Genomic DNA, 11,294 nt, shown 5'->3' on the forward strand with positions numbered 1-11,294 from the left:
TGTGACTGACATCAAAAAATTCTTGTTGTTGTTGCTTTTTTTTGTTTTTTTTTTTTGTTGGAAGTACTGGTACAAACTCCTCGCCATGGCTGATGACATTGACTTCACCACTGGAGATGCTGGGGCTTCCACCACTTTCCCTATGCAGTGCTCTGCACTGCGCAAAAATGGGTTTGTGGTACTGAAGGGACGTCCCTGCAAGATCGTTGAAATGTCAACTTCCAAAACTAGCAAGCACGGACATGCCAAGGTTCACCTTGTTGGAATTGATATATTCAGTGGTAAGAAATATGAAGATATCTGCCCTTCCACTCACAACATGGATGTTCCAAATATCAAAAGACAAGATTACCAACTTATTGGTATTTGTGACAATTACCTGTCTCTTCTTACTGATACCGGTGATGTTTGTGACGATCTGAAGGTACCCGAAGGTGACCTTGGAAAGGAGATTGAGTCAAAATATGAGGCGGGAGAAGAGATTATGGTCTCTGTCTTGTGCGCCATGCAGGAGGAATGTGCTGTTGCTATCAAGGCCATGACCAAATAATCGCCCACTTGGAGTCAACAGCGCAGTCCAGAAAAAAGGATCTAAAGAATTTGGTTCAGATTGTCACCAAAGCTATGGCCTTCACAAACAACCTCATTTCCTTTTGGATTGTTTCAAAATAGAGCTGGATCCTTGAATAGTGTTGCAGGTTAACTGGCAGTTTCGAAATCACTGAGGTTTTAATTTATTATGAAATCTTGAAAGTTGTACCTTTACTATTCCTGTAGGTGTCAGCTTGTGGGTCCAAGAAACCAGATGAAGTGTCATTCGTGGATGTTTTACAGTATTTTCCGGATTATAATGTACTTGTTCACATGGACAGATGGGAGTATTGGGCTTTTAGTTTAAAAATGATAAATGGCACCTGAGGCAGAAGGTAACTTTAGTTGAACAATGTTTAAATTTGTATTACTTAAACTACCGTACTAAGATGTTGGCAAGAAGTCTTTCTAAGATGTTGGCAAGAAGTCTTTCTAATATGTAAAGAAGAAGGATAAACTATGGAATGTATCGACTACGAAACTGATTTATAATTGAATTTGGATTAAAATATTCAGTGTAATCCGTGGCCTACAAATACACAAGTGATTTAAAAATGCCAGTTAGTTTGCCCATTCCCAGTTCCCTGGCCCCTCCCCCCCAAAAAAATCTGATGGCTGTGTGCAACGAACTGTATTACCTCTGTTGTACTCTATGCCAAATTTGTTGGCTACATTTTGTAACCTTAATGGTGTCTGAACCTGCTTTTGAGCTAGGCAGGTAGTCGGATTGCTCGGTGTATGCGGCATAGCAGGTACAGAATGGCACAAATGGGGGGGGGCAGTTAACAGATTTTTCACTCCAGGCCTTTGTCATCAGACTGAAAATAAAAATAAAAAATGCAGTTAAGTTGCTTTTTTCTTTTATTGTATTTATCTTGAAATATTAAAAGAGTAAATGACTTCCCAGGAATTTGTTTGCAGTGCTTCCAGTGTTTTTGATGTAATGTTTGGATTCTACATGGTTCGTTCCAAACTTGTTTAGGGAGGGGTTGTTAATGAAAAGGCAAATGTTTAATATACAGGAAACACTATTTTATTAGGGAGCTTCAGTAGAAGTCGATGTATACTTTAAACAGGTCAAACAGATGAGTTGTGGTTTGCATGCAGAATTGTCACCCGTTAACATGTAACATGATTTCCTTTCTTGAACCATTACTTGTTTCAGTCTAAGTTTCAATGTTTGCGTGATTGGATTTCCACATGTTAAATTAAAACTGTATGTGTGACATAAGGTGGTTTGGAAAAGCTTTGAAGAATTGTGCATGTGCAAACCGGCAATAGCCCTGAAAGCGTCTTTGTGCCGATTTTTTTTCACTTAAAAGCAATTTTGTGTATATTTGCAAATTGGCAGTTTCATCACATCTTAACCCTCCTTCACCTGTTCTATGTAAATGATCATTGCAACCAGTTCATGTTAGTTTTTACTTGTGACACTTTGATGCAAATTTAGATTGCCTTTCCTAAATAAAGCTGGAAGGCCGGTAGATGAACAGATGCTTGCTAAAAGCCATAATTTAAAAGTTAATTAGGTAAGTGGAACCAAATTCTAAATTGCATGGTATCTCATTTGGTAGCATTATAATAGTTAAACGAGCCTTATTGATTATGTTCTAATCACATGCACCTCGTTGGTATTGAATGGTATTTCTGCGGTGATTCAATTCTTTGTATACATCTGATTTCCAAAAGGAGCTTAAAATGGTAGCATACTTAAGTAACATACCTGTAATGGTGATGGAATAGAGTACATTGGCAGCGTCACTATTTAGGTTGACTTTGCTATAGGGAATGAACATGGTGGTATGACGGATGTGACGAATGCAAGTAGGTAGATTTTTTTTTCTTGTACAAAATCATTAAATGGCAGCTGTCCATAACAGAAAAAAAAAAAGAAAAAAATTCTTGTTCATTAAAGAACAAAAATGGGTGTTCAAATTAAAGAGTGATCAGCAAGGTTTAAATGACGACATTCCGTGGTCAACTATATAATAAATGGTTTGGTGAACTGTATCCCTTTAAGAAGGTTTTTAACTAGCTTCTCCCTGAGGCTAAGGCATCTTGGTGCGTAGCACAAAGGAGTGATTTCCATTCTGAGCGCTCTATAATTGCGCCTTTGGCAAGCTAGTCAGTCATCCGACGTGTGAGAGCTTGAATTATAAGGCGATTTACTATGCACATGCCTTTCTGGTTTTTTCTGGCTGCCTCATCATTACTTGGCCTGACTAGCGCTATAGGAATATATCATAGTCTTTAAGCAGATGCTTTTTCTACAAATCTCGGTGTGCTAGAGGTTTTTGCTCTGTATATGTTATTTTACTAGCACAAGCACTCCCAATTGCCTAGGTCTATACGATCATGAGGCTATCCTTGAGTGGCTTTCCATTTTTCACTACATCTCCCAGCAACACTCGGACAAAAAATTTCGGAGGTTGCTTTTTGAGCACTTGCGCGCTCCGTAGTTGTCGACACGGAAGTACGCACGGACTTGAAACTGATTAATTGACACTCTCCCGGCCCGTTCGACACCTCCCCTTCCAGCTCTGGTGTTTGGAGCGGGGTACCAATGGAGAGGTAAGCTTCCTTTCTGGGCTCTTTAATTTTAACTTCATGCTGTTTTAGCAGCTACCAGATGCATCTACACATACCACGTTAGTTTGGGCTTAATTAGCTACCAGAGCGAGCATATTTTTTTCCTGACATGATGCTCGGTTTTCTGGCTTTCCCGTTGTTTGTATGCCCAGCCCATCGGACTACTATGCCCCTTCTGAGACGTGGTTGAATATAATTTAGTTCCGTTTGTGTTTTACATAGTTTTGAACTTAATTACAACGGACCTCAAAACAGTAGCTATAAACCATGCCTCTCGACTATTTCTACTCTCAGCTCGGAATAAAACACACCCGGGCTCATTTATTAAGAAAGACCTCAGGTCTTTATAGACCCTCTCTGCCTTGGTTTTTAAACTGTCCTAACGAGTACCAATTTTGGTAATTTCAATTGTCCCCTTTGGTTTGAAGTTGGTCCTGGCTATTGGGGTAATACTTTCCTTTGGAATTCCCATCTTTTAGAGCGGTGCCTCAATTCCTGAGCGGATGCCAGGTGAGGCGAGGTTCGTACCCACAACTATTCGGGTAAGTGCACGTGCCGTTTTTGTGTCAACTATCGTCACATTATACACCTATGAGTATTGCTACAAAAAAGTCTTTGTATTATACTGAATAATGCATATAACATGGTTCTGTGATTCACACTGATGTTATACATGACTAAGTTGAGTGTCCTTATCATTGTTTCTGTTTGATTCTGTTCAGGTCTCTATTACAAGACATTGCCTGTAACAGTTCCAACGTGGCATACAGGATTAATCAGGTTGTATTGGGTACCAACCTTGTAATCAATCTATATGTTCATTTTTTTAAACACTTATTGCAGTAGCGTTCACATGGTCCTGATGAGAGCTTGGACTCTTTTGTCCAGAAGCCGAAACATGTAGACCAAAAATCTGACAGTTATTTGTGTATGCTGTCTATGCACTGTTTTTAAGTGGCACCAAGACAGCGCCAGAATAACATTTATATGTGTCTTGTTAGCCATTTTTAATTGCACTTTTTCATCACATATTTTGCACTTCAACTGTCACCCTACCGTTTGCAACGATTTTGCACTCATGCCTGGGACAACCGCGGAACCACCACAATCATCATAGTGGTTGGTATTCTTGGTATTGTCCACAGTTCCCAGATGATAAGCCACCTCCGGTGGGTGATGGGAACTTAAACCTCGCTTGAGGTTTCACACGTTTACTTTGGTTTTCCTTTACTTTCTCTGTTACATCAGTGTTTGTACTCACTTTGAACATTAGACCCACAGTATCTTTTGTATATTATTGAATGACATGTGACATCTTGTTAGGATATGTTAAGTGCTTATCTATCCAGGGAGGGTATCCTGGTGTCAATGAGTTGGGGTTTGCTGCCTTGGCTGCGTCCTACATGAAGAGCCACGTTTTCCTTTTTTTCTGGATATCTTGCAAAGCCAAAGGGGTCAAGGCGATGAGGCATAGTGAGGTTGTGTACATGTGTAATAAGTATTATTTGGGCATAGCGGGGTACAACTTTTGCTGGTGGCAAATGGGTTATATTTGGAGAAGTCAATGGAGAAGGTACAGGAACAGATGAAAGAGTTGTGAATATTTGGTGGGACAGAAAAAACACCTCGGGGAGATTTGTTTTGGCGGCAGAGTGAAGGCTCAGAAAAGTGATGGATATAAAGCAAAGAGGGCGTCAGGAAGAGGGAGAATAGAGAGGAAGGGAAAGAGGGAAGACGGACGGAGATTGGAGAGGGGGAAATCAGAGGGAGGAGAGGTAAGAAAAGTGGAAACATGGGAAGAGGGTTGGGGCGAAATTAGAAAGAGGGAAGGTGAGAAATTGGAGAAAGATACAAAGGAAGGGAAAGTGTTATAAAGTCGGGGAGATGGAAGAGAGCAAAATGAGAGAATGTAAATGAAAGCAGAGAGAACAAGCATTGGCCGCGCGGCCTTAAAAGTAACGCCACGCGGCCGTGAAAGCGAAAGTGATCGCGATCGCGGTGAAAGCGAAAGTGATCGCGTGACACGCTCTGTGCTCAGCACGTGAGGGATGTGCGCGCAGCAGCGTTGGTTGCAGGGGCGGTGCGAGGCGCGTGCGCTTGTGCGCGTAACCGAAAGCTGGTGGCCGGCAACAGCCTTTGGAATCATTTCCAAAAGCCACTGACTAAATGTCTCGCAGTGCAGCGCATGCGCTGACTCAGCGAGACCTAAAAAAAGGGTTGAAGGGGAAAAAAGAAAGCGGCACGGAGAAGGCAGGCGAGTACCAAAGATGGAATTAAAAATAGAGGGATGAGAAGGGAAGAAATGGAAGGCTTGGAGGGAAATACAAATATATAGAGAAAGTAACTTGAGAGAAAGAGAATTGAGAGTGAAAAACAGAACGGAGAAAACCAAAAAAGTAAACACCAGCAGACACTCCAGAATAAATTGCTGAAAAGGAACTAGAGGATCGATGATGAGAGAGAAAGGAAGAAAGAAAGAAAGAAAAAGATCGTCAGAGGAGGAAAGTGAAAAGGAAAATAATGACAAGCTGATGGGAAACAGACGGGGCAAGAGAAGATGATGGAAAGAAGACGAGGAAGAAAGGAGGGCCAGAAAAAACAGACAACAGAATAGGATGAGAAAGGGGAGGAGAAGAGGTGGGTGGAAAGAGGCGAAAGTAAAACAGGAAAGAGAAAAACAGGTGAAAAGGACAGGATGAGAGAAAGAAGGATATATGGACCAAATGATTGAAAATAACCAGAGCTTTGAATGAGAGATGCGAGGCGAAAATAAAAGTAAGAAAAGGGAAAGCAGGTGATAATGACACAGGCAGCTACGAGTGCCAGGACATCAAAGGAGAGCAAGAGAAAAAGCAGCACAAGGGCAACGCACCATCACATACAAGGTACCTACATACTTTTAAAAACAAGCATTACAAATGCAATAGGTCTCGCCTTTCATTAAGTTAAAGCCATTTGCTTTGCTATACAATACCATTAGCAAAGCAAATGGCTTTAACTTAATCAAAGGTGAGACCTAATGTATTTTCAATGCTTGTTTTACTGTGGGACCGGGGTGGGGGTTGAAAGCAGCATTGTGGGATGGTGGAAAGATTAAAGCAACAATGCGTTATGGGGGGTCAAGCAACAACGCAGGGCCAGCTGTATAGCTACGATTAGTGCAGCAGATGCTGTGGTACCGGGTCCCACAGCCTTGCGTGACACATTGAACCATGTTAATTGCTGTATTCTACTGCCCCAACAGCATTTAAAGGGGCCATTTTCCCTGGCATCCTTGGAACGCTGCTGTGCGGGACGGAGGGCAGTAGGAGCAATGGGGGCAAGCACCAGTGCAGTGCAGAAGTGTGAGGGTTAACAAGAAAAACAAGGCAGGACTGGATGGTGGAAGGGAAAGCAACACCTCTGGCAAGCAACAATGTGGTGGGGGCAGTGCTCTGCAAACTCAGGCACTCTTTGGAGTGCTGCACCTAAAAGAAACAAGTACCCCCGAAAGCATGAGCAGTGGAAGGGAACTGAGCCCTAGGAGGAGTGCTTGGGCCATGCCCTGGTGAGGGACAAACACATGAAGTGTAAGTGACGCTGCCATGCGCTGGCCATAGAGAAGCAAGGAAACGAGAGAGACGATCGAACCAACCAATAGTAAGCAATGGACGGGCTCTAAGTCCACCATAAGTAGACAACATGTCTTGCAATCGACAGCGCATGTGCTGTCTCAGGTGAGACCGAAAATTGGCAAACTAGGAGAGCAGACCAGGCTGCTGCTGACTTGAGTGTGACGCTGTGGCTTTACATCTGGTCTGAGCACTCTCCTGCTGACTGCTGCTCTCTCACTCTTTTCAGGTGTGTCACTCGTTTTACCATTGCCCAGTTATGCTGCTTTTTATTTAAAACTGTCCAGCTGTGTTTCTTGCACCCTCAGCATAGCTCACTGCCTCTCACCTTTTTACCCATCTGTAATATCGGAGAGCCCCACAGTCATCTCTTGCCGGGGGTGCACCTGCCTGCATGGTGGCTTACGATATTCTGGTCTCTCCAGCAATACCTTCCGTATCCAGGCTATCGTTGGCGTCCATGTTGTCTTGTGTTTGCCTGGTGATATTTTGGTGGCTCGTTGCTCTGCTGTTTTTTGCTGAGTCTCGTGGAATGAGGGGACAGCTTTTCGCATTCGCTGTTCTCAACCAATGCCTCCTTTCCCCCACACTAGGTGGGACTCGACAGCCCCGGAAGTTTGTGAGGGGGCAAGAACGCTTCCGAGCCTTGGGCGGGGCCGTAAACGCTATATAAATGCAATTACGATACAATACAATACAAGAATACTTTTCGTTCGGGCTAGAGCAGCCCTCTCCGGGCCTTATCTCTGAACTCTCCCAGCCAGGTTCTGCTTTTACTATCCATTCCATAACATAGGAGTACCAGAATTGCAAATTGTGTGGCTTGTCAGACACTTTGGAATCTGTATTGATTCCAAGAAGCTCTCGAATGCCGAGAGCAGCGCTGCTATCGCCAGCTGAGACCTAAAAATGGAGCAGTTGAGAACGTCATTCACACACAATAGGGTAGAACTGCCGCAAGCTAGTTCGACCACATGCAACAGGTCCAGAGATAGTTACACGTGCCTCCTGGACTAGCCTTAGAGGTTTTCTTTGTTTCAAATCATTGTAATCAGGTCGGTTGGTTTAATTCTTTACCTGTAAGCAGTGCTTTAAATGGGGCGGTCCTGTCCGGTACTGAGTACCTGCACTTTTCAAGAGAGACGCAATACTTTTAATTGTAGAGTACCAGCACTTATCAGAGACAAGCAGGTACTCTGGGACACTTCTATTTATCCATTTCAAGCACAGACTGTAAGCAAACCAAGACTACAACTCCCAGAACACAAAGTTTTCCAATGGACCTCCATGACTGGGCACACATTGGAGCAAGCTGGAAGGCTTCAATGGCAGTCATCAGGCAGTTTACAGGCCTCTTAGAGTGGTCTGATTTTGTGGAACCTGGGTCTAATGCAAAAAAAAAACAATTGCAGTCCTCCTGAAAGATTCTTGTTCCTGGGAATGTTTGAAGAGAGAAATTAAAATGGCCCTGGACTGCAGAGACCTTCTGAGCTGACTCTGAAGAGGGCTGGAGGAGGTCTGACAGGAAAGTGCAATAAAAGAAAGGGGCAATGGTATTGAGAAGAAAAGGGTTGCGGGTTGGAGGATGGGAAGGGATGGCCAAGAGAGACATCTATTGTGAAGCAGTGGACACTCATCTGTTAAAGATGTCATTTTTATACGATGACTTTGAAGGGCACCTTGCACGGGGTTTTAAAATAACTCTTGGCTAGGATAATTTCATTTCAGGATTTCTGCCACAGCTAGTTTTGCCTTCTAATAAACTACAGTTCCAAGACCTTGGTAGACATGATGGAGCCTACCTGTCCCTGGGGGGTCCTTTTCTGCCTCTCTTTGTAAGCTATATCCCTGAATAATTGTGTTGGTGAGTTTGTTTGTTTTCTGTATTAAGTTTATGAAGCTCCTGGCTGTGTGTGAAGTACTTTGCACAAGTTTTACTATGTCAAAAGGATGTTGGTTGTTCCACGTTTTATGACTAAACTAGCCCTGATTACACCCACTCTGAGAAAAAGTCTTAATTTTGAATGGCAATTTATTATGAAAAGAGTTTAGCATTTCTCAACCACTTGGGTTCACATTACTTGACTTCCACTATTTCGGCTTGTATTACTGTAGTAGCTATTACCTCACCACTCTGAAAAACGTGTGGCGCATCACTATGACATGCATGTTTATGTACTGTTCGTCCCAGAGCTTGTTGCCTATGTTCTATATATTGATCATAATGAATTCCAAGTCACCTACAAGGAACACTAGCACTGTTGTTTTGAATTGTTTCCATTCTCTTTCAGGATCTCATAGGGTTTTGAGCGTATGAGTAGGGCTCAACTAAAATGAAAGCATAACTCTAAGCCATCAAGGAAGATTCCTTGTTTTACAAGAATTTTTGTCAGAAATGTCGATGATTTTACTGGCTGAACCCTTTCTGCACTTGATGCTTGGAGCAATTTGGCTAGTTAACGTTGCTGCTCCTATGAGATGAGAACTTCCATTAACTTGTTGAAGCTCGGCCTGAGTCCTCAGACCTGCCAATGCTTAGGCTTGGCTTGAAGAGTCTGATGCTCTTGCGGTGGTGCGCGAGTGCCCGCTTGAAGTACTGGATACTGGAGGCACACAGGGTACTACTGTGGTGTGGCAGTGAGGTGTGACAGAAAGATAGTTTGCTGAAGGAGAGCACGGGGAACCTAACTGCAGAGAGTATTCCCTCCTCACAAAAGATGACCGGTCCAGATATAGGCCTGGACCTTGAACAAGCCACGGAAAAAGAACTACAATGGAAAAGGTAAAATGCCACCTAAATATTGTCGAGGCCACACTGACATTGGAATTTTTCACGTAGAAATACAAGAGCGGCTTCGGTCCACAGGAGGAAGAGGCCAATGAACCAGAGGGACTAGGATTAAACCTCAAACCAAGAGGAGTTCCTTATGGCAACTTTAAATGATTTGCAGCAGCATACAACTCACTGTCTAGCCAAGACAATGACGTCAGAATGACATCCAGGATCATATCTCAGTTCAAGAACGAGATATGGGTGCAATAGATCAGCATGTGCAAACTGTGGAAAAAACAATAGATGGACAAACAGAATTTAACCAGTGATGTCAGAGGTTTGATGCTTGAGTCACTAGTAAACCTGAAGTCCAAGACTGAAGGGTTAGAGAATGACACCAGGTACAACACAATTATAGTACTGGTGTTCCCAGACAAGGAAGAGTCTGTTAGCTTCACTGCAGCAGTACAAATCAAACACAAGGAGATGATGGACGGAGCGCTGAAACTTTTCAGACACTCACCCTCAGTTACAGATCTGGGTTGAATCCATCATCGTTCTTTAGCTCACTTCGCCACCCCAGTTCAGACACAGCTATATGCAATCAGTCTTGACCCTGTGCCACATGGGAACAGTCCAGCCCGAACTGACAAGTCATGTCTTCCCTGTACCGCAAACAAGCATCCTGGGACCGGTTTTGGGCTAACAGCCCTCATCAGCCAGACTAGCTTGAATCTAGTGGCAAAGTGAGCAAGCGACTCACGTCTGGGCATACCCTGCAAACTTAGGGCAAACAAAGCAAACACAAGAAGATGATGGACGGAGCGCTGAAACTTTTCAGACACGCACCCCCAGTCAAAGATCTGGGTTGAATCCATCATCGTTCTTTGGCTCACTTTGCCACCCCAGTTCAGACATAGCTATATGCAAATCGGTCTTGACCCTGTGCCTCATGGTAACAGTCCAGCCCAAACTGCTAAGCCATGTCTTCCCTGGACAGGAAACAAGCATCCTGGGACCTGTTTCGGGCTAACAGCTCTCATCAGCCAGGTTAGCTTGAATCCAGTGGCAAAGTGAGCAAGGGACCCTCATCTGGGCATACCCTGCCAACTTAGGGCAAACAAAGCAAACACAAGAAGATGATGGACGGAGCGCTGAAACTTTTCAGACACTCACCCTCAGTTACAGATCTGGGTTGAATCCATCATCGTTCTTTAGCTCACTTCGCCACCCCAGTTCAGACACAGCTATATGCAATCAGTCTTGACCCTGTGCCACATGGGAACAGTCCAGCCCGAACTGACAAGTCATGTCTTCCCTGTACCGCAAACAAGCATCCTGGGACCGGTTTTGGGCTAACAGCCCTCATCAGCCAGACTAGCTTGAATCTAGTGGCAAAGTGAGCAAGGGACTCACGTCTGGGCATACCCTGCAAACTTAGGGCAAACAAAGCAAACACAAGAAGATGATGGACGGAGCGCTGAAACTTTTCAGACACGCACCCCCAGTCAAAGATCTGGGTTGAATCCATCATCGTTCTTTGGCTCACTTTGCCACCCCAGTTCAGACATAGCTATATGCAAATCGGTCTTGACCCTGTGCCTCATGGTAACAGTCCAGCCCAAACTGCTAAGCCATGTCTTCCCTGGACAGGAAACAAGCATCCTGGGACCTGTTTCGGGCTAACAGCTCTCATCAGCCAGGTTAGCTTGAATCCAGTGGCAAAGTGA

The 11,294-nt window shown here is 43.9% G+C and overlaps 1 pseudogene; it reads left to right on the forward strand.

Annotated features, from left to right (window-relative positions):
- Window positions 1-45: 45 nt before the first annotated feature.
- On the forward strand, window positions 46-1,999 carry LOC146821535 (eukaryotic translation initiation factor 5A-1 pseudogene; annotated as a pseudogene).
- Window positions 2,000-11,294: the final 9,295 nt, after the last annotated feature.

Source organism: Triturus cristatus, chromosome 6 (assembly GCF_964204655.1).
Source record: "Triturus cristatus chromosome 6, aTriCri1.1, whole genome shotgun sequence".
NCBI lineage: Eukaryota > Metazoa > Chordata > Amphibia > Caudata > Salamandridae > Triturus > Triturus cristatus.